Raw genomic sequence first — 25,130 nt, 5'->3', positions numbered from 1 at the left:
GTCACTTAGTCCTGTCAACAGGAACAAGCATCCCTGAAAATGGCAGCACAGGTGGGTAAGGCAGTGGGGAAGCCATATTGGCTTCGTCAGCCATGCCATGGAACGTAAGAGCTGAGGTGTCAGGACTGTGTAAGCTGTAATTAGAATATTGCATGTAGTTCTGGGGTGTATGAGGTGTCCAGGGAGGGTTATCACCTCTGGTCCAGGGGCTTGTCGCATCCATTCTGTGGCAATTCACTCACCTTTGGTCCCCACTGGACACTCAGCTCTCACCCGTGGCTCCAAGTAGCTGCTTGCATGCGACAGCGGCCACACCCCGGTACAGGGCTAAGCCAGGTGAGGGTAGCCGGCAGACCTCATAACCCAGTGAGACAGGGACATGCCTGTCCTAGCATGCAACGTCAGACTGGGTGGGTGAGATCTACAGGGAGATCCAATGACCAGGAAGGCTTTGAGGAGAGCAAAGGGCACAGAAGTGATGGTCATCCACTACAACCAAGGAAGACCCCACTTTGTGATGACTACTTGTACCACAGGACGCGGACTTCTAAAGCGGAGAGAGGGGAACTGCCCCCCCCCCCATGCACCCCCCACCCCCAGTGTAATGGCTTTTCCACTTTAAAAACTCACCCACACAGGTTTCCTGTCATCGGCGGACATGACGACAACCAATGTGTAGTTCAAGATGCCTCACTGGAGAGACTGCAGTGGAGGTTCACCAGGATGTTAGGTTCTTGGTTATAGGGAAAGATTAGATACGCTGGGTTTGTTTTCTCTGGAGGAGGAGACTGACAGGTGACCTATAGAGACATATAAAATTTTCAGCAGTATTGTCAGGAGAGATGCTTTAAGGTTGTCAAAGGCGGGGGTGGCAATGGGGATAGGCTCCCACTACCTATTAAATGGTATACATCTCAAATAGCCTTTGACAACTAAGTCCAGCTCCTGGCCTTCACCTGTGGCTTAGTTACTAAGCCTGTTGGAACTGTTTCTACTGACAGGAGAAAGGGTAAAGAAAGAGGTTTCTGGCACCTCAAAACCAGTTGCTTTGGGCAGATGGTGCTCGTCAGCTCATCTGGGAGCACAGTGCCTCCTCTTCCTCAGGACTCTGCAGAGACTCATGTCATCAAAAGCCTTGGCAAACTTCTATAGATACGTGGTGGAAAATGTGCTGATTGGTTGCATGACAGCCTGGTATGGGATCACCAATGCCTTGGAGTGGAAAATCCTTCGAAAGGTAGTGGATTCGGCCCAGAACATCGCGGGTAAAGCCTCCCCAACCATTGAGCAAATCTACATGAAACTTTGCGTAGAAAAGCAGCATCCACCATCAAAGATCCTCACCACCCAGGCCATGCTCTTTTCTCACTGCTGCCATCAGGTAGAAGGTACAGGTGCCTCAGGACTTGTACCACCAGGTTCAGGAACAGTTACTACCCCTCAGCTATCAGGCTCTTGGACAAAAGAGGATAATTACACTCATTTAAGGATTCTTTTGTCTTGTCATTTCACGCTCGTTATTTATTGCAATTCATTTATACTTGCAATTGCGCAGTTTGTTTACAGTTTACAGTTACTGTTCTATAGATTGGCTAAGTATGCCTGGAGATAAAGAATCTCAGGGTTGTACGGGGTGACATGTATGAACTTTGGACCATGGGAGAAAGGGAAGGAGGAGGGCCATCAGATGGGCAGGTGAGAAGAGAAGGGGCAAGAAAGGATTCAGAATGGGGAATGGTAAACAAGACAAGGGAGAAGCAAGAGAAATTTCCAGAAGTTAGAGAAATCGGTGTTCATACTGTCAGGTATCAGCTGAATCTCTTGTCTATATGTTATTGTTAGGGCTGCTTTTCCCAGCCACTCTAGTCTCCTGGGTGCAAGATAAGCTTTAGTTTATTGTTTCTTTCTGGGCTTTGACTTGACCTTTGCGGATCAGGGAAAGTTTAAGGGATCTCACGCGGGACAGTCTATTTTGGAATGAAATAAGTGAACTCTCTCACAACAATGAGTGGTCGGTAGCCCAGCACTGGAGACGTGAGCATACTTACAGTATGTCCTAATATCGTTGCCACGAGGGTCTGTTTGTGGTCTTCCACTGCCGTAGCCTACCCACTTCAAGGTTTGGTGTGTTGTGTGCTCACTGATGCTCTTCTGTTGTAACGCGTGGCTGCACGAGTTACAGGCAGCCTCTTGTCAGCTTGCACCTGTCTGGCCATTCTCTTCTGATCTCTCTCATTAACAAGGTGTTTTCACTCCCAGAACTGCCACTCGCTGGATTTTTTTTTTCATTTTTCTGTAAACTCTAGAGGATGTTGTGCGTGAAAATCCCAGGAGATCGGCAGTCTGTGATACTCAAAGCACCCTGTCTGGCACCAACAATTATTCACTTAGATCGCATTTCTTCCCCATTCTGATGTTTGATCTGAACAACATATGAACCTCTTGACCGTGTCTGCATGCTTGTATGCACTGAACTGCTGCCATATGATTGGCTGATGAGATATTTTATTAGATATTAGATATTCACCACCAGGTTCAAGAACAGCTACTACCCCTCAACCATTAGGCTCTTAAACAAAGGTGGATAACTACACCCATTCTATTTCTGGTGTCCCACAACCAATGGTCTCACTTTACGGACTCTTTATCTTGTTATTTCATGCTCGTTGTTTATTGCTATTTATTTATATTTACATTTGCGCAGTTTGTTGTTCTTTGATCCTGTTTACAGTTACTTTTCTATAGATTTGCTAAGTATGCCTGCAGGAGAAACTCACTCAGGGTTGTATGTGGCAACAGGTATATACTCTGATAATAAATTTTACATTGGACTTTGATTAACGAGTTGTTGTAAAGGTGTACATAATAAAGTGGCCACTGAGCGATACACTCAATAAAGAGACACTTCGTGCGATGTTCAGATGTTGTTCGAGAAGCTAATGTTTTGGATCATCAGTTAATAACTCACCAGGGGTGATAGATAAGTTTGTGGCCTAAGGTAAAAGGAGATGAGTTATTAAGCAAACTTTCTGCATAATCACTCAAAGAGTTGAACTGCATGTGCATGTAACGAGAACTGTATAACTCATCTCCTTCTACCTTAGGCCACAGACTTATCAATCACCCCTGCTGTGGACGCTTTCTGGAGGTCCAAGATCTGTATGTTCCACGACCACTGGGCTAAGTGTGTAAATGTAGGAGAGGACTCTGTTGAAAAATAACTGTGCTAGGTTTTCTAAAATTAACTTCTTCTACCTTAGGCCACAAACTTATCGATCACCCCTGGTATGTGCCCAAGACTTTTGCAGAGTGCTGTATAACAGGTTTGCTGCACTTATGTTGCCATCTTAGAACTTAGGTGTTGCGCCAACCTTTTAACCTACTCTAACCCTTCCCTCTCACAAAGCCCTCCATTTTTCTATCATCCACGTGCCTCCCTGAGAGTCTCCTAAATGCCTCTGACGTATCTGCCTCCACCACCACCCCCGGCAGAGTGTTTCACATGTCCACCCCTCTCTGTGTAAAAACCTATATTTGACTTCCCCCACATCACCTTAAAATGATGGTTTCTCCTATTAGCCGTTTCTGCCCAGGGAAAAAGGCTGTCCTTTTCATCAATGGCTTTTACACCTTATACCAGGGGTTCCTAACCTGGTGTCCACAAACCCCTTGCTTAATGGTATTGGTCTTTTGCATAAAACATGTTGGGAACTCCTTGTACACTTCTGTCAAGTCACCTCTTATCCTCCTTTGCTCCAAAGAGAAAAGCCCTAGCTTCAGCACAGTACAATCACTGCAGCCCAGAACACTGTGTTGACCCTTTAATCTACTCCACAATCAATCTAATCATTCCCTCCCACATAGCCATCCACTTTTCTTTGAACCCATCTTGCTCAACCTTCCCTCATAAGACAGGCTCTCTAATCCAGACGGGATCCTGGTGAATCTCTTCTGCTCCCTCTCGAAAGCTTCTACATCCTTCTCATAGCGAGGCAACCAGAACTGAACACAATAACCCAAGTGTGATCTAACCAGGATTTTAAACAGCTGCACATCACCTTGGAAGTCTGAGATATTTTGTTTTCTCTTTATGTCCAGAATTCGCGTTGCCTGCTGGATTTCCAGCGTCTCTGCTTTGTAATTCAGCACCAGATTGATGTGAGCCGCCTAGTCTTCCCACAGTACGTTACCTAAGGCACTCAATCATCTCTCTAGACAGGACCTGGGCTACAAATTGGTGCAGAGGAATGAGTACAGGAAACGATTTCTGGAAGTCTGAGATCCTGCACTTCCCATTAAAACCATTTCCTGCTGAGGAATATCAATCACAGCAACAGAGACAGTGACACACCAGACATGGCTGAAATAGACTAGTGGCAAGGGCATTACGCTGCCTATCACCGTGTCAGTAATGGAATCAATTGTTTGGAGGAAGTAGAAATGAATGCAATTAAATAAAGTATGACCATAATATTAATCTAACTGGGAATCTGTGGGATGGCGAATGCTTAAAAGATTTGGTGGGGGTCCATCGCGGGTAAAGCCCTCCCCACCACTGAGCACGTCCACATGAAATGTTGTCGTAGGAAAGTGGCATCCATCACTAAGGTCTCCCACCTCCCAGGTTACGCTCTCGTTTCATAGCTGCCATCAGGAAGGCTGTCCAGGCACCTCAGGTACCACACCACCAAGTTCAGGGACAGTTACTACCCTTCAACCAAGAGCATCTACAACAATCTTCTGCACCATCCCCAACACCAGGAACCTTCATGTGATGGTTGAGGAGTAAGTACTGTTCCACAGTACCAGGTTCAGGAACAGTTATTACCCCTCAACCATCAGGCTCTTGAACCGGGGGGGATAACATCACTCACCTCAACATTTAAATGTTTCCACAACCAATGGACTCACTTTCAAGGACTCTTCATTTCATGCTCTTGATATTTTTTGCTTATTTATTTGTTAATATTATGTCTTTCTTTTTGTATTTGCATTGTTTGTTGTCCTTTGCTGATTGGTGTGATCTTTCATTGATTCCATTATGGTCATTATTCATAACTATGCCCGCAAGAAAATGAACCCTCAGGTTGTATATGGTGACAGATACAAGATCAGTTTGTATCTCATTTTGTCTTATTACGTGTTCATGATACTAATGATGACTGTGGCAATTGAGATAAAACAACAAAGAGAATATTGTGCAGGACAGTTTGACACAAGTGAGGAAGAACTGACTTGAGGTAGGGGAGTGAAAAACAGATGTAGAACCAATGGCTACAGGTTAACGTCGAGGACATCTTCAAGAGGTAGTTCCTCAAGAAGGTGGCATCCATCTTCTCGTTCACCCTACTACCATCAGGGAGGGGGTACAGGAGCCTGAAGATCCACACTCAATGTTTGAAGAACAGCTTCTTCCCCTCCACCATCAGATTTCTAAATGGTCCATGAAACCATGAACACTACCTTATTATTCATCTTTTGCACTATTTTTATGTATTTACGTGTCATGTATAGTAATTTTTTATGTTTTGCACTGTACTGTTGCCCCAAAACAACAAATTTTATGAGAAATGTCATTGATAATAATCCTGATTCTTATTCTGAAATTAGCATCTCCATAATGTTACGTACCCCGTAACTGGGTTTACAAACCAGCAGAAATAGAAGAATCCGTTGGAGTCTGGTGGTACTGAAAACTAAAGGTGTTTATTAGTAAACTACACAATACAGTATCAAAAATGCAAATATACATATAAAACAGGTTAGCCATAATAAACATAGAAGTGTAGGAATAATAATGATCAATAATAAACAAGCTCTATTGATGTCTAGGGGTAAATGAATGGTCATTGAAGAATATAGAGTTCAGTTCAGTTCATGTGTGCTGAGGTAGCTGCGGTTGTTGTATTGTAATTTGTTGGAGAGAGAGAGAGCGAGCAAGAGATTGAGCAGCTGCAGCAGGCAAACCTTCTGTTGTATTCTGATTCCATCGTACCGTTGTGGCCATTCAGTTGTGACCCCTTCATTCTCGGCCAGACCGTTCTTCTGTGGTGGACTCATCACTCTGGCATGAGTGGACACACACACAAGTCCCCACCGGCCCTGCTGTAACACTGTGAGCTTTACTGACCGATCTCCTGATTCGGTCCTCGAAGCCCCCACCTTCCTGTGGGTGCACAACACTCTGTCAGTGTCCACTGGTGTGTCTGAGGGTGTCTCCCCACACCTGTCTTTTATCCCCATTGACGGGGTATCAGCCATCCATCACCTCAAAATGACCATGTCCATCAAATCAGGCCACTCCTGCTGTCTCCTTAGGAATGTTAACGAGCAAAGTAACGTCCTTGTAGCGAAAGGTAAAGAATCCAAGAAGAAGCCATAATACATAAATCAACTGTGTCTCTCTCTCTCTCTTATCTGTAGCAGATGTCCCTGCTTCTGTGCTTCATCTCTCTCTCTCATTAGCAGCATAGCAATAGCAATAGTTCATAGTTCTCAAAAGGGGGGGGGGAATGGTTAACTCTGCACCCCATTTCCATCAGGTCTGTTCATCACTCATAACAATAAGAAATTTCAGAATCAGGATCAGAATTAAGTTTAACATCACAGGCATATGTCGTGAAATTTGTTGTCTTTGTGGCAGCTGTACAATGTAATACATAATAATAGGAAAAGATCTGTGAATTAAATAGTTAAATGCAATGCCCTGTTTCAGATAGTTCATATTTTTTTCTCTGGTATGTTGTTCTGTTCTCTGTGGAAACTGCTTGTTTGGGTTACTGTTGAAGATAAGAGACAGGAGAATTGTGTGCCATCTAATTAGGATGGCTGGATTTAGGGAAGGTTTCTCCAGTGAGGGACACTAAGGTTGGGCTTGGGGCTTTTGTTAGGGGAGAAGAGAGAAGACACTGGAGGGGTTGACCTGGAGTGGGGCTGTGATTCAATGAAGCCCGGGGTGATCGAAGGAAGATCGGCAAAGGGAAAACCGTGAGCTCCAATTTGTGCACATCAGACTGTTTCATTAAACTGGGCCCTTTTCCTCTTTTTTTGTTTTTCCTTTACTAACCCTGTGGCCAAATTAAGAATTATAGAGCTAAATCTTTAAATTGTGTAGCATCCATGACCCCAATTTACCCCCATTCGCCTAGGGTGAACTGCCGTTGCCCTGCCAACAGTGCAATACTTTGGTGTAAATACAGTGTAATGCCCCCCCAGTACACACTTGCAACACAAATATCAGACAATGCCCCAAAGGCGAGTAAATAATTTTTAGTGATGGGTTAGTAGAAACAGATAACCTAAAGGCGCCAAATCAGTAAGTTTATCAGTTTGTGCACATAATATTTTAATACGTTGGAGCTCACGTCTCCGGTTCCACCCACAACGACCTTCCGAGCCTTCGGCCACCGTCCGAACCACTGACGTCCAGTATCCGCCGCCTTGGAACCACTGTCCACTCCTCACACGTCCGTCCTCCTCGCTCTCCTCCCGAAAAAGACCGCAAACTCCCGCTCAGCTCACACATACAAGATAGCATAACAATTCTCCACTGGTTAGTTCCCCCCTTATCTGCAGTTATAACCCAAACATTCCAGACACAGAAAACCAGTACAGCATTAAGTAACATTACAGAGAAGCCATTTCATTATAACAATACAGAGAAGCCATTTTGTTAGCCTGAACAGTTAACGCCACAGTTACTGGGACTGAGAGCCCTACAACTGTATGCAGTGTACTGTCTGGTATTTTGTGGTACTCATTTGTAACAGGGTAACAAATCACGCAGCATTCACACAAATGGGGGGTTTGGGGGGCTTGTACCTCAATCTCCCACGTTTGGCAGGGCTGGAGATTGTCTTCCCTAGACTTACACAGCCACCAGAACCAGAGCGTTACACAAATAAGTAGTGCAAAAATAAAAATAAAATGTCATGAGGTAGTGTTTGTGAGTTGTGTCCATTCAGAAATCTGGTGGCAGAGGGGAAGAAGCTGTTCCTGAATCATTGAGTGTGTGTCTTCAGGCTCCTGTACCCCCTCCCTGACGAGAAGAAGGCATGACCTGGGTGATGGGGTCCTTCCTGATGGACTCTGCCATTCTGAGGCAATGCTCCTTGACGATGTCCTGAATACTATGGAGTCTAGTGCTCCTGGAGGAGCTGACTGAGTTTACAACTCTCTACAGCTTACTTCAACCCTGTGCAGTAGCCCCCCCCCCCCCCCCCCATACCAGGTGGTGATGCAGCCAGTTAGAAATTTTAGCCAGTTTAGAATTTTTTATAGGAAATGATACCCGGAAAAATGTGATCATATATAGACGGCCTATTTTGGGGTTGTGGGACTGAAGAGCCTTTTCCTTGAAAAGAGACCGATAACAATCTGGAGTGCATTGTGCTCTTCTGGATGCTACTTGGTGGGCCCCGTGGTCACTTGATGATGTCATTTCCACATTGGGTAGGCATCAAATGACATCATTTCCTGCACACTTTGGAGCAGACGAGTGATGGCCACTCCCTCAGCACATCCGATTTCTTATACTTTATTTATTTAGTTAGCGATACAGTGCAGAATAGACTCTTCAGTCCCTTCAAGTCACGCTGCCCAGCAACCCCCAATAAATCCGATTAACCCTAGCTGAATCATGGGGCAATTTGCAATGACCCCTTAACCTACGCAGCAGGTCTGTACACTGAGGGAGGAAACTGGAACACCCAGGTAAGAACCCCATGCATTCCACAGGGAGGGTGCCGGGATTGAACTCAGAACTCCGATGCCCAGAGCTGTAATAGCTTCACTCGAACTGCTACGCCTCCATCTCTCTCTGTGTCTGGTCCTACAGATCAGTTGTTATACAGTACATTAAGGTAGAACAAGGGAAAACAATAGCAGAGTGCCTTCTTTGCCATGGACGGCCGTGGTGGTCGAGTCATTGGGTGTATTTAAAGTGAAGGTTGACAGGTTCTTGATTAGTCACGGCATCAAAGATTACGGGGAGAAGGCAGGAGAATGGGGTTGAGAGGGATAATAAATCAGCCGTGATGGAGTGGCAGAGCAGACTCGATGGGCTGAATGGCCTAATTTTGCTCCCAAGTCTTACATCTAATGCATAATAAAGTGTAACAGTTACAGAGAAAGGGCAGAGCAGGCAGACAACAAGGTGCAATGTCACAACAAGGTAGGTTGTGAGGGCAAGTGTCTATCTTAGAAACATAGAAACATAGAAAACCTACAGCACAATACAGGCCCTTCAGCCCACAAAGCTGTGCCAAACATGTCCCTACCTTAGAACTACCTAGGCTTACATCTAGCTCTCTATTTTTCTAAGCTCCACGTATCCATACAGGAGTCTCTTAAAAGAGCCTATCGTTTCCACCTCCACCACCGTTGCCGGCAGCCCATTCCACACACTCACCACTCTCTGAGTAAAAACCTTACCCCTGACATCTCTACTGTACCTATTTCCAAGCACCTTAAAACTATACCCTCTCATGCGAGCCATTTCAGCCCTGGGAAAAAGCCTCTGACTATCCACACAATCAATGCCTCTCATCATCTTGAACACCTCTATCAGGTCACCTCTCATCCTCCATCGCTCCAAGGAGAAAAGGCCAAGTTCACTCAACCTATTCTCATAAGGCAAGCTCCCCAATCCAGGCAACATCCTTGTAAATCTCCTCTGCACCCTTTCTATGGTTTCCACATCCTTCCTGTAGTGAGGCGACCAGAACTGAGCACAGTACTCCAGGTGGGGTCTGACCAGGGTCCTATATAACTGCGACATTACCTCTGGGCTCTTAAACTTAATCCCACGACTGATGAAGGCCAATGCACCGTATGCCTTCTTAACCACAGAGTCAACCTGTGTAGCAGCTTTGAGTCCCTATAGACTCGGACCCCAAGATCCCTCTGATCCTCCACACTACCAAGAGTCTTACCATTGATACTATATTCTGCCATCATATTTGGCCTACCAAAATGAACCACTTCACACTTATCTGGGTTGAACTCCATCTGCCATTTCTCAGCCCAGTTTTGCATTCTTCAAGGTGGTGGCGCAATGCAGTTTGCAGCGGCCTCTCCGGAGTTGGTATCTGTTATTTGTCAAACGGGGTGCCGTGCACAATCCTAATCTGATGAAAAACGGACGTGGGAGCACGGAGGAAGAACTGGAAATCTCCAGGAAGACCTTCTTCATTGCCGCTGCTGTTGTGAGGTCCGGGTCTCCATTGGAAAGAACAGGCCCCCACAGTCCTTGGGGTTGCGTTGCCAGTGGCTGGTGGCGTGGGTGTCATAGTGCACTCGGCAGAGGATGGTGCTCGGAGAGGCCTTGCCGGAGGGGATGGTCGGAGGCTCGGAGGTTTGACGGAATCGGAGTCCATTGCAGTCGGGGCGCTTTCACTGTGTGCTGCATCTGCGAGGCTGGGTCAGACAGTGCCGTGGAAGTCCATAGCGGGGGTATTCCCTTCTGCTGCCTGCATGGGATGACGAGTCTGTCGGGACCCTGAGGACTTGTGGAAACTGTGTGGTGGTTTCTTTTGAACTTATTGTCCTTTAACATCTTTGGACTATTTTTACTGTGCCCATGGTCTGTTTTTTTATCAGTTATGCTATTGTTTGCATTGTTGTAACTATAACTATATGTTATAACTATGTGGTTTTGTGTAGGTCTTGTAGCTTTAGTTTTTGGTTTGTTGGGTTAGTTGTTAGTTTTTGTTAGTTGGTCTCCTGACTTGGTGTGTCTGGGTAGTCTTGTTTTGTCTGGTGGATTTGGAGCTCCTTTCCGGGGAATGTGCTAAGATGGTAGCGCGATATTAATATGCAGCAGCCTCTCCGGACTCTGGATTTGGGGATTGCCAAACGTTATGTGGATTTTCTGGTGTAGTCTATTTTGTCGTGTGCTTTTGTGATATCATTCTGGAGGAACGTTGTCTCATTTTTTAACTGCATTGCAGTTGTGGTTTCTAAATGACAATAAACTGAAATTCAATTCAATTCAATTTAATGTCCCGCTGTAACTTTTGACAGCCCTCCACACTATCCACAACACCCCCAACCTTTGTGTCATCAGCAAATTTACTAACCCATACTCCATTTCCTCATCAGTTCAAATGGTTTGGCATCGATTAGATGGGCTGAAGGGTCTGTTTCTGGGCTGTATTTTTGTATGAGTCTATGAAGCTATAAATCTGATGGTGGAGGGGATGAAGCTGCTCTTAAAACACTGAGTGGGTGTCTTCAGGCTCCTGCATCTCCTCCCTAATGCTAGTAGCGAGAGGAGAGCATGTCCTGGATGATGGGGGTCCTTAATGATGGATGTTCACTTCTTTGGGCTTCGCCTTTTGAAGATGACCTCGATGGTGGGGAGGCACATGCCCATAATGGAGCTGGCTGAGTTTACAACCTTCTGCAATGTTTTCTGATCTGGTTCTTTGGGAACCTCCATACCAGTAGGAGATGGAACCAGCCAAAAGTCTCCATTAAGCTAATTTGGCTGGGTATTAACTCATTGCTACATTTAAATCAGCAAGTCTTAGATCTTTCTTTCTTTCTTCTTTCTTTTTCTTTTTTCTTTTTTTTTCAGATGGGGATATTAAGGGGGGAAGTGGGAGGGCTGATATTATACTCTACTATTCTATTATACTATTCACTCTATGTAATTATCTTAAAAAATCGAATAAAATATATATATTTAAAAAAAGCAAGTCCATGATCTGCATTATAACAGTGACAGCAGTTCAAATATATATTTCACTGTCCTTGAAGTCTGTGGAAGCAGCATACAATTATGCAGAGTGTTCTTGAAATTCTAACATTTTTTGTAACTAATTGTGCTGGACTAATTCATGATTAAATATTTACTTTGTAGGGATATTGTCTTCTTCTTGTTGGGTCCTTAGCTCCCACTGGAGCCTAGGCCACTGGAGACCTCCCCTCATCGTCCAACGTCAATGGTATGGTTGGAGTGATAGTAAGCCTGATTCTGATGTGGGTCTCTATTGTGACTGAGGGTGGGAAGGGGGCAGGGAGAGGGGAATCATGGTTGGGAAAAAGGGAAGGGAGAGGGGAGGGAGCGGGAAGGACCAGAGAGGCATTCTGTAATGATCAATAAACCAATTGTTTAGAATCAAATGACCTTGTCTGGTGTCTCAGGGATGGATGTGTCTGTACCTGTGCCACACCCGGTCCCTGGCATTCCTTCTCTCCCACCTGACCTACACTCCTCCCTCGGCCTCCACCCTCACCATTCCCAACATCCTTTGCCCCCGCCAGATTTATAAACTCACTCTCTGCTCCAAGTCGACAAATACAGAACTGTGTGAGGGTCTGAGGCACCCTAGCTACATATATGTGCCTAAAAGTTTTGCACAGTACAGTAGATACATACACTCAGACGACAACGATCGTGAACCTGAACTTGAGCTACAGATTTTAGTTTTAATTGTTCCCCTTCACTCAAAACTCAGTTGCGGTTCTACATTGCTGTCGGGAAATAAGACTGTGCTGTTGAAAAGGGGTTACAGAATATGTTAATATTTTATGTTGCTTTTTCAATGAGAAACGATGATCCTTCCATAACAGTTTTACTTTATGAAGACGATATTCTTTTATTATCTTAATGGTACCAGCACCGCTTTAAAACAAAAACAAATTGGATTAATGGCCCAGCGTTAATCCCACGGAGGTTAAAAGATCCGAAGCAAATTCTACCTGAGCGATGAAATATTTATCTAGTTTTATTCAAGATGACGCTTCTCCCTTCCCAGAGAAAGATTTTAACAGATATAACACAATGTACTGTGCAGGTAATCTAACACACTTTCATATATTACATCAATTTTCAGTGTGTACTGAATGTCTCTGCACTTCAGAGATGTTGTAAATGGTTCTTTTTAAACTTGGGACATGTTTTTTTTATAATCAGTTAAAGTGAAAACAAATATTGCCAACATGCCTTGAACTACAGCCGACACACTATGCTGTTACAATGCAACCCGCTGCATTTGAAGAAGGGAACACAGTTCTTTTCTGCGCGTCTCTCTGCCGAGTTGGTTTGATCAACTGAATCTTTTCCTTTCAGAAGAAGATACCCCTTTTCTGACTGGCAACGTTGACAGGCCGCAGGCCTGGTTCTTGCAGAAAGCCGATTCTTTTGTACTTAAAGTTCAAAGATGAAAGTAAATTTATTAATCAAAGTACATATATGTCACGATATACTACCCTGAGATTCATTTCCTTGCAGGTATTCACAGTAAATATTCATTGCCAAGGGCGAAGTGTAATTCATTGTCACAGGTGAAGCAGAATTCGAAGGCGGCTGTGTGATGCACCATCAATAACTCACTCTGAGACGTAAGGCGAGGTATCGGCTTTTATTGTCTGGAAGAATGAACAAGCAGTGGTTGACCACCATACTACATCCTGGAGACAGAGAGTCCGGGCTCAGACCTCAATCGCCTTTATACCGGGATCTGTGGGAGAAGCCACAGGAGCAGTCAGCAGGGGGGCATATCCAGACAGGTATATGTAGTTCACCACACTGTGGAGACCAAGTCACTGGGTATATTTAAGGCAGAGGTTGATAGATTCTTGATTAGTCAGACTGTGAAGGTATACAGATTGAAGGCAGGAGATTGGGGCTGAGAGAGAAAATGGATCGGCCATGATGAAATGGCAGAGTGGACTCCATAGGCCAAATGGCCTATTTCTACTCCTATGGCCTAAATACAAAGAAACACAATGAGTCAATGAAAGACCGCACACAAGACAGACAAACAACCAATGTGTAAGACACAGCAAACTGTAAAAAACATGTTAAATAACCGAGAACATGAGACGAAGAAGCCTTGAAAGTGAGTCCATAGGTTGCAGGACCATTTCAGTGCTGGGGTGAGTGAAGTTGAGGGGAGTTATCCCCTCTGGTTCAAGAGCCTGATGGCTGAAGGTTAATAACTGTTCCTGAGCTTGCTGGTGTGAGTCCTGAGGCTCATGTACCTTCTTCCTGATGGCAGTCGTGAGAAGAGAGCACGTCCTGGGTAGTGGGGGTCCTTACAGCTCAGGCCTTCTTTGTTGTTTACCTCCATTTCACAGTTTGTTCCATTAATTCAGTTGAAATGCTATTAGCAAAAACATAATTTTTAACTCAGCTTATGATTTTGATTTTTCCAATGCTTAGGTCATTTTTTTTGTGTGGAACGTCGCTTTCAATCATTCACACGTAATTAGAAGCAACACAGACTCCCAGGTGGATCGACGATGAAGTGCTTTGTTTTTTCACTTTTCAAAATAAAGACACTAAGTTCCTTCTGGTCTAAGTCGATCTGTGAGTTGCCAAGGTGCTGTTGCTCCATTGTGCAACATACTGTCACGTTAAATTAGATAGTACAGACTTTGCGAGTGTAAAAAATCAATAGTTGATGGAAGATTGCTCCCTGGAAAATCTGTTCTGATTCCAAGATTTATTTTTGAACAAAAATGACATGCCATTAGGCAGAAAATGAACACATTCCACTGTACAAATTGGACGGAAATGTGTCAGATGACTTGACCTGTTCATTTGGTTTTGTTCTCTTGAGCAAGAAAGCCGGGCGTGGTTTTCCTAACAGACCTGCTTAAAAGTCCAATACTCCTTTGTGCACAGGAGGAATTCTCCAGACCATTGTTGCGAATCTGTAGTAAATGCACTTCATCAAGGTAAATGCACTTTACTCAGAAAGATTTTTCTCTCTTATGTTTTTAAAATCTCAGTGCACAATTGACAATTTCCTAAAATAAAGCACGAATTTCCTTCTTTGTTCAAAAGCTCACTCAATATTAATACACATCTGAGATTACCCTTTGTTAAGAAATTACTTTGGGTAGAAAGACAATCTTTTGTATTATTTGTCATCTAATTCACCTTAAGGAACAAGTGTGTTGAAATACTGTATAAAGACACAAAAACCTATTTTGCAGATGTATGGTAGAACCCATTCTGATCCGTTGTACGGAGGGGGCATTGCACAAGACTGGAACAAGCTGTGGAGGGTTGGAAACCCAGCCAGCTCCATCATGGAGACTCGTCTCCCCACCATTGAGAACATCCTCGAAACGCAGAGCCTCCAGAAGACCCTCGTGAAGGACCTTCACCATCCAGGACATGTCCTCTTCTCATTATTACCATCAGAGCGGAGGCAGAGGAGCCACGAGATGCGCACGCCACATTTCAGGAACAGCTTCTTCCCCTCTGCCAGCAGATTTCTGAATGGCCCAGGAACACGACCTCACTACTTTGTTCCCTTTTTGCACTGCTTAGTTATAGTTCATTTGTTGTTATTGTAATTTATAATAATTTTGATGTCTGCTGCTGCAAATCAGCAGATTTCACACCATGTCAGACATATAACATACGTCACCTATGTCATAAGCTATTTGATATATTGTGCAATTTTTACTATTTTTTTAAAATCTTATTGTATTTTTGTGCTGCATTGGATCCAGAGTAATAGTTATTTTGTTCTCCTATACACTTGTGCACTGGAAATTATATTAAGCAATCTTGAATCTTGAATCCTGATTTAAAAAAAACTGATTCTGAGAACATATGAACATAAGAACATAAGAAATAGGATCAGGAGTCGGCCATCTGGCCCATCGAGCCTGCACTACCATTCAATAAGATCATGGCTGATCTGGCCATGGACTCATCACCACCTACCTGCCTTTTCCCATAACCCTTAATTCCCCTACTATGCAAAAAATCTATCTAATCTTGTCTTAAAAATTCTTATTGAGGTAGCCTCCACTGCTTCATTGGGCAGAGGATTCCCCAGATTCACCACCCTCTGGGAAAAGCAGTTTATCCTCACCTCCATTCTAAATCTACTCCCCTGAATCTTGAGGCTATGTCCCCTAGTTCTAGTCTCACCTACCAGAGGAAACAACTTTCCTGCCTCTATCTTATCTATCCCTTCCATAATTTTAGGTGTTTCTATAAGATCTAAAAGGTTCAGGAGCCTGAAGACTCGTACGGCCAGATTTGGGAACAGCTTCTTTCCAACTGTGATAAGACTGCTGAACAGATCCTGACCCGGATCTGGGCCGTACCTTCCAAATATCCGGACCTGACTTGCACTACCTTACTTTCCCTTTTCTATTTTCTAATTATGATTTATAATTTAAATTTTTATTATATTTACTTTGATTTGTACTTCAGGGAGCGTGAAGGGCAGAATCAAATATCGCTGTGATGATTGTACGCTCTAGTATCAATTGTTTGGTGACAATTAAGTAAAGTAAAGATCTCTTCTCATTCTTCTGAATTCCAGCAGGTACAGTTCCAGGTGACTCAATATTTCCTAATAGTCTAAACCCCCTCATCTCTGGAATCAACCTGGTGAACCTCCTCTGCACTGCCTCCAAAGCCAGTATATCCTTCCTCAAGTAAGGAGACCAGAACTGCACCCAGTACTCCAGATGCAGCCTCACCAGTACCCTATACAATTGCAGTATAACCTCCCTGCTCTTAAATTCAATCCCTCTAGCAATGAAGGCCAACATCCCATTTTCCTTCTTGTTAGCCTGCTGCACCTGCAAAACAATCTTTTGTGATTCATGCACAAGCACTCCCAAGTCCCCCTGCACAGCAGCATGCTGCAATTTTTTGCAATTTTGCAATCTGCTCTTTCTAAAGTGAATGGCCCTGCACTTACATTGCATTCCGTCTGCCAGACTCTGCCCGCTCACCTAACCTATCTATATCTCCCTGCAGACTCTCCGTCTCTTCTGCACAGTTTGCTTTTCCACTCAGTTTAGTATCATCAGCAAACTTAGATACACTACACTTGGTCCCCTCTTCCAGATCATTAATGTATATCGTGAACAGTTGCGGGCCCAGCACCGACCCCTGCAGCACACCGCTCACCACTGATTGCCAACCAGAGTAACAACCATGTATCCCAACTCTCTGCTTTCTTTTTTTTTGTAATTTTTTTTTAATTGAAGTTCATCATCAAACAAACATTTCCATAAGATGTATTTCAGACATTGTACATATATATCATATAATAATATATATCACAAATCTCCACAAAGTATTTTTCTGGGGTACACACTTATAGACAAGAGTGGAAAGAAAAAACAAGCAAAAGGAAAGAACTATGTACAAGTAGGGAGTGATTTTTTAAAAAAAAAAACAGATTCCTTGATTTGTGAGAATAAAATCAGGCTTATGAGGCATTTAATAAAAGGCAAAAATAGTTAAACCATTTTTCCCAGTATAAATCAAATTGTTCCAGCTTATGGTTAACAGATGCTGTTATCTTCTCCATTTTGTAAATGTCCATTGCTTCCCCCTGGAGCTTTGGAATATAGCATTTTGTAAAACACTTCAAAAGCTTCATGAATTTCACAGCTTATTTTTTATTATTTTCGTTCTTGGGTCCTTAATTCTATGAATTGTATTTTCTGCTATCTTTTTTTTGTTTCCATGCCTGTATTTTCATAGATTTCGAACCACTTTCATAATGTCTCTGTTTCAGAAACATTACTTTTTTCCTGATTTCTTGCATAGCCAAATTATTTATTTCATTCCTAATTCTTTTAATTTCCCCTAATGTATCCTGTGCCAAATTCAATTTGTTTTTTCTCTAGTTCCTTCAGCCTATTTTGTAATTCCTCTAATGTTTTATTCCTTATTTTTTCTTATATGAAGATATCGCTATAATTTTCCCTTAAGACCGCCTTCAGTGTATCCCATAAAATGGGAGGTGAAACCTCTCCATTATCATTAAATTCTAAGTAGAGACCAATTTCTTTTTTAAAATTTGTTCCTTAAAGTACGGATCATTGAGTAGACTTGAATTTAGTTTCCAAATAGTATTCTTTGGTTGTGGGTCAAAATCAACAGATAAATATATAGGTGCATGGTCACTTACATCTATTGTCCCAATTCCACAGGTGTTTATTTTGTCTTTGTCTTTTCCAAATGTTATGAAATAGTCTATTCTTGTATATACAGAATGGGGAGCAGAATAATGAGTATAATCCCTTCTGTCAGGGAAAAGGTCCCTCCATATATCAATTAAACCAACATCCTCAAAAAGTGTATTAACTTTCTTATGTAAAGATTTTGTTTCATAGGTTTTTCTATTGGAAGAGTCTAAGTTTGGTTGTAATTGTAAATTTAAGTCTCCCCCACATATCAGGAGACCTTCTGTTTCCACTACCATAATATCAGTAATTTTCTGAAAGAAACCAATATCACTTCCCGGGGGTGTGTATATATTCAATAGAGTAACTGAATTGCCGTCTATATTCCCCCTTACCAGAATATATCTGCCCTCTTTATCTCCCATTTCGAATACATTTTTCAAAATTTAGCCTACTTGAGATAAGAATAGCAACTCCTCTCCTATGTCCTGATTTATATGAGGAGAAAAACAGATTAGTGAAGCCCATTCTCTTTAGTTTTTATGCTCATTATCGCTTAAATGAGTTTCCTGTAAATATACTACATGGGATTGTTCTTTATTTATTTTGGATAAATTTCTCTTATGTTTGATTGGATTTAATAGCCCATTTACAATAAAAGAAATGAATTTATCTGTATTTATCAGTCAATGTATCATTGAAATTAGAATAAAACTTAATCGATCTACTCCCTGAACAAATAAGAACCAAGAAACGCAAATAATAACAAAAACTGCAATGAATGTGTGATTCCAAGGCTGAGGTCTCTAGTAAATGACCCTGTGTTGAGCTAGAGGAAATGTCTGGCTGTGGGGGATAACCCCTCCTACTTGTGAGTTGAGGGCCCCCATTGCAGTTTTCATAAAAGTCAGTGAACAAATCCATTACACAGAAAAGATTTCCCTGTGTACAGCTCCTATATATACATATATATATGCACACACACAAATATATATATATACACACACACACATGCATACATATATACACATATACATACATATATACACACACACACACATCACACACACACATCACATACACATATAAATATTCTCATTTTGGTGGGGAAAAAGGAGTAAGTGAGTAAATAAAGAATAACAACTAAGTAATATAAAATCCACATTATAATAAGTATTTCTTGAGATAGGTCTATCACTGTGTACTTTTGCTTCCATTTAGCCTCACAACATTTTTAAAGTTAGCCAAACCTTATGGCTCTTCTTAAGGGGGTGAGGTCTTTGGGAAACTCCTGGTCTCTTCCTGATATATTTCTCTCGGCCTCCTCCCATCTCCTGCCTTCTCGATTATCGCATTATTTCCCAAGCGGAGCGGGATAAGATGGAATTCCAAGATGGCGGCGCGACGCAGCTTGCAGCGACCACTCTGGAGCTGATTATCTGTTATTTGTGTCATAATCGATTGAAAACGGACGTGGGAGCACGGAGGAACATCGGGAAATCTCCAGGAAGACCTTCTTCATTGCTGCTGCTGCTGCGAGGTCCGGGACTCTGCTGGGAAGAACAGGCCCCCAGTCCTCGGGGTAGCGTTGCCGATGGCTGTTGGTGGGGCCATATTAATATGCTCGGCAGAGGATGGTGCTCAGAGAAGCTGTGCCAGAGGGGATGGTCGTCGGCTTGGAGGTTCGACGGACTCGGAGTCCGGTGCGGTCAGGTCGCTTTCGGTGTGTGCTGTGTCTGCGAGGCTGAGTCGGGCGTCGTCGTGGAAGACAATAGCGGGGTTATTCCCTTCTGCCGCCGGCGTGGGATGGCGAGTCTGTCGGGACCCTGGGGACTTGTGGAAACTGTGTGGTGATTTCTTTTGAACTTATAGTCCTTTAACATCTTTGGACTATTTTTACTGTGCCCATGGTCTTTTTTTTTTATCAATTATGCTATTGTTTGCACTGTTGTAACTATGTGGTTTTGTGCAGGTCTTGTAGCTTTAGTTTTTGGTCTTGTTTTTGTCTGGTGGATTTGGAGCTCCTTTCCGGGGAACGCGCTGGACGGAAGCGCGATATTAATACGCAGCAGCCTCTCTGGACTCTGGATTGGAGATTGCCAAACGTTATGTGGATTTTCTGGTGTAGTCTGTTTTGTCATATGCTTTTGTGATATCATTCTGGGGGAACGTTGTCTCATTTTTTTAACTGCATTGCATTTGTGGTTTCTAAATGACAAATAAACTGAATCTGAATCTGAATAATTCTTCAGTCAGGCTTTCCCTCGTTTTGTTCATGCTGACGGGCAACCCTCTGGCCTTCATGTCTGTAGTCACGTCTTCCACTATCTGGTACAACCGCGTCCCGTTGTCATAAAACACTCGAAGTTTAGCAGGGTACGGAGTTTGAAATCTAATCTTACTTTGCTTTAGTACTTGCTTTACTTCAGAGTATTCTTTGCGTCTCTGGAGGACCGCGGGGGTGGGGGGGGGTAATCTTGGTTGAAATATATTAATTTATCCTCTAAAAACACTCTTTTCTTACCCCAGGCCCTTCGTAGAATCTCCGCCTTGGTGCTGTACTGAAGGAATTTAATTATTATTGAGCGCGGCTTTCTATTCTGGGTAGGTTTTTGGGTCTAACGTGCGGTGGGCTCTTTCGATTTCCAGCTTCATAGCCGGGGGAAGATCCAACGCGTCCTGCAGTAACTTTCCGACAAATTCCGTCATAGACGAGCCCTCCGCTCCTTCGGGAACGTTGTAGATTCTGATATTTTTCCGCTGTGATCTTCCCTCCAGGTCAAACAGTTTACCTTCTTGGTGATGTATTATTTTTATTGTCTTGCTCAGTATCTGTTCCACGTTTTGAAAGCGATCTTCCACCTTCTCGATTCGAGTCTCTGCCACTGCTATTTTTTGATTAACACTGGCGAGCTCTGCCTTAATATCATGGAGCTGCTGCTTTATATCTTTCTGGACCTCCATTATTTCTTTCAGGATTTCAAACACATTCGCCGCTTCGCCTGAGTGAGTCCCAGCGGCCGACTCGCTAGCACGCGGTTGGGTCGGAGAGCCGCTCGCTGCACTCCTCTCGGCCACAGGCTGTCGCTTTTTTTATTTCCATTTCTTTTCCCCATTCTTGCCCCTCTTTTCAGTTCAAATGTTTTTCTAAAAATATTATATTTGACGGGTTAACGGGGCTTAATACACGTTTTTCCAGAGGAGCTAGTGACTTAAGCTGCCATTCTTGACGATGACGTCACTGGAAACCCCCCAATTCTCTACTTTTTATTGATTAACCAATCCTCTATCCATGCTAATACATCACCCCCAACTCTATACATCCCTAACTTATGGATAAGTCTTTGATGCGGCATCTTATCGAACGCCTTCTGGAAATACAAGTAAATAAGGTCCATCTGTTCCCCTCTATCCACTGCACTTATTATATAGAACATAGAACATCTACAGCACATTACAGGCCCCTTTGGCCCATAATGTTGTGCTGACCATGTAACCTACTCTAGAAGCTGCCTAGAATTTCCCTACTGCATAGCACTCTATTTTTCTAAGCTCCATGTACCTATCTAAGAGTCTCTTAAAAGACCCTGTTGTATCAGCCTCTACCACCTTTTCTGGCAGTGCATTCCACACACCCACCACTCTCTGTGTGAAAAACTTAAATCTGACCTCCCCCTTGTACCTACTTTCAAGCACCTTAAAACTATATCCTCGGGAATCCTGGCCATCCACACAATAAATGACTCTGATCATCTTATACACCTCCATCAGGTCACCTGTCGTCTTCCGTTATTCCAAGGAGAAAAGGCCAAACTCACTCGACCTATTCTCATAAGGCATGCTCTCCAATCCAGGCAACGTCCTTGTAAATTTCTTCTCTATATTATCCACATCCTTCCTGTAGTGAAGTGACCAGAACTGAACACAGTACTCCAAGTGGGGTCTGACTAAGGTCTTATATGGCTGTAACATTACCTCTCAGCTCTTGAACTCAATCCCATAGTCGATGAAGGTCTGATCGTGCCCACGATATCCTGAAGTGGGAAGAGAACAGCTAGAGGTCATGGTACACAGTGGTACCAACGACATGCGTAGGAAAAGGGAGGAGGTCCTGAAAACAGACTACAGGGAGTTAGGAAGGAAGTTGAAAAGCAGGACCTCAAAGGTAGTAATCTTGGGATTACTGCCTCTGCCACATGATAGTGAGTATAGGAATAGAATGAGGTGTGGCTGAGGGATTGGAGCAGGGGGCAAGGATTCAGCTTTCTGGATCACTGAGACCTCTCTTGGGGCAGGTGTGACCTGTACAAAAAGGACAGGTTGCACTTGAATCCAAGGGGGACCAGTATCCTGGCAGGGAGGTTTGCCAAGGCTATTGGGGAGAGTTTAAACTAAAATTGCTAGGGGGTGGGAATCGAACTTAAGAGACGGAGGAAGGTGCAGTTGGCTCACAAATAGAGAAAGCTTGGAGACAGTGTGAGAGGGAGGATAGACGGGTGATAGAGAAGGGATGTGCTCAGACCGATGGTTTGAGATGTGTCTATTTTAATGCAAGGAGTATTATGAACAAAACGGATGACCTTAGTGGGTGGATCAGTACAAGGAGCTATGATGTTGTGGCCACTACGGAGACTTGGATGGTTCAAGGGCAGGAATGGTTACTTCGAGTGCCAGGCTTTAGATGTTTCAGAAAGGACATGGAGGGAGGCAAAAGAGGTGGGGGTGTGGCACTGCTGATCAGAGATAGTGTCATGGTTGCAGAAAAGGGGGAAGACATGGAGGGATTGTCTACTGAGTCTCTGTTGGTGGAAGTTAGGAACAGGAAGGGGTCAATAACTTTACTGGGTGTTTTTTATCGACCATCCAATAGTAACAGGGACATCGAGGAGCAGACAGGGAGACAGATTCTGGAAAGGTGTAATAGTAACAGGGTTGTTGTGGTGGGAGATTTTAATTTCCCAAATATTGATTGGCAGCTCCCTGGGGCAAGGTTTTAGATGGGCTGGAGTTTGTTAGGTGTGTTCAGGACACAATATGTAGATAAGCTGACAAGAGGAGAGGCTGTACTTGATCTGGTATTAGGAAATGAACCTGGTCAGGTGTCAGGTCTCTCAAGGGGAGAGCGTTTTGGACATAGTAATCACAATTCTATCTCCTTTACCATAGCATTGGAGAGGAATTGGAACAGACAGGTTAGGAAAGCATTTAATTGGAGTAAGGGGAAATATGAGGCTATCAGGCAGGAACTTGAAAGCATAAATTGGGAACAGATATTCTCGGGAAATGTACGGCAGAAATATGGCAAACGTTCAGGGGATATTTGCGTGGAGTTCTGCATAGGTACGTTCCAACGAGACAAGGAAAGGATAGTAGGGTACAGGAACTGTGGTGAACAAAAGCTGTTGTAAATCTAGTCAAGAAGAAAAGAAAAGCTTACGAAAGATTCAAAAAACTAGGTAATGATAGAGATCTAGAAGATTATAAGGCGAGCAGGAAGAAGTTTAAGAATGAAATTAGGAGAGCCAGAAGGGGCCATGAGAAGGCCTTGGTGGTCAGGATTAAGGAAAACCCCAAGGCATCCTACAAGTACGTGAAGAGCAAGAGGATAAAATGTGAAAGAATAGGACCAATCAAGTGTGACAGTGGAAAAGTGTGTACGGAACCGGAGGAGATGGCAGAGGTACTTAATGAATACTTTGCTTCAGTATTCACTATAGAAAAGGATCTTGGTGATTGTAGGGATGACTTACAGCAGACTGAAAAGCTTCAGCATGTAGATATTAAGAAAGAGGATGTGCTGGAGCTTTTGGAAAGCATTAAGTTGGCTAAGTTACTGGAACTGTGGGAGGTGAGGCAGGAGGTTGCTGAGCCTCTGGCGATGACCTTTGCATCATCAGTGGGGATGAGAGTGGTATGGCAGGATTGAAGGGTTGCGGATATTGTTCAGTTGTTCAAGAAAGGGAGTATCAGGAAATTATAGACCAGTGAGTCTTACTTCAGTGGTTGGTAAGTTGATGGAAAAGATCCTGAGAGGCAGGATTTATGAACTTTTGGAGAGGCATAATATGATTAGGAACAGTCAGCATGGCTTTATCAAAGGCAAGTTGTGCCTTACGAGACTGATTGAATTTTTTGTGGATATAACTAAGCACATTGATGAAGGTAGAGCCGTAGATGTAGTGTATATGGATTTCAGCAAGGCGTGTGATAAGGTACCCCATGTAAGGCTTATTGAGAAAGTACGGAGGCATGGGATACAAGGGGACATTGCTTTTGGATCCGGAATTGGCTTGCCCATCGAAGTCCAAAGAGTGGTTGTAGATGGGACATATTCTGCACCAAGGTTGGTGACTAGTGGTGTGTCCCAGGGATCTGTTCTGGGACCCCTTCTCTTTGTGATTTTTATAAACAACCTGGATGAGGAAATTGTATTGGAGGGGTCGTGATTGTCAGGTGCCCTTTACCTGGTTGAAAGACTCACCACCTGCCAATCAAAGTTTGACCCCTCCTCACCCATCAACATACACCTAACCACTGGCCCCTTTAATTAGCCTTGTACTTGGCTTCAGGCAATTGGCCTTTGTAATCAGCTTGACTCGGCTGGCACCGAGCCATTGGCTTCCCTGTGAATTACCTGGGCTGGTCTCATCAGCCCTGCTGCACTATAAAGGAAGCCACGTGTGCTTGACCTGCTCTCTTTTTTGCTGTCTCCGAGGAACCACCCTGCTGTTGGTGAGTTGTGCATTGAATAGGGTTGGGAGTGTGTGTATTGTCCCTGAGCAGAAGAGCCATGCCTGCACTAAGTCGGAGGGGGGGGGGGGGGGGGGCGGGTATCGTATTTGTGTGTGTGTGTGTGTGTGTGTGTGTGTGTGTGTGTGTGTGTGTGTGTGTGTGTGTGTGTGTGTGTGTGTGTGTGTGTGTGTGTGTGTGTGTGTGTGTGTGTGTGTGTGTGTGTGTGTGTGTATACTTTGTTCCCACAAGATTTTCCCAAGTTCGTTATCAATTGTCCATGTGTGTTTTATTGCCGATCTGACTACTGTAAATTGTGCGTGTGTGTTGCTCCTGTTGCCATTTTCCCACGTTTGCCTTCTGTAAATAAAATCCTTTTCTGCCAAGGCTGCGTGTGCAGAGTCCTTGTCCGTGAGACCTATCAAATCTGTTTCCTCACTCACAACAGAAGTGGAGGGAGAGGTTAGTAAATTTGCCGATGACACAAAGGTTGGGGG

Source organism: Hemitrygon akajei, chromosome 1, assembly GCF_048418815.1.
Source record: "Hemitrygon akajei chromosome 1, sHemAka1.3, whole genome shotgun sequence".
In the NCBI taxonomy this organism is placed as follows: Eukaryota; Metazoa; Chordata; class Chondrichthyes; order Myliobatiformes; family Dasyatidae; genus Hemitrygon; species Hemitrygon akajei.
Note: the sequence above shows the minus strand (reverse complement) of the source record.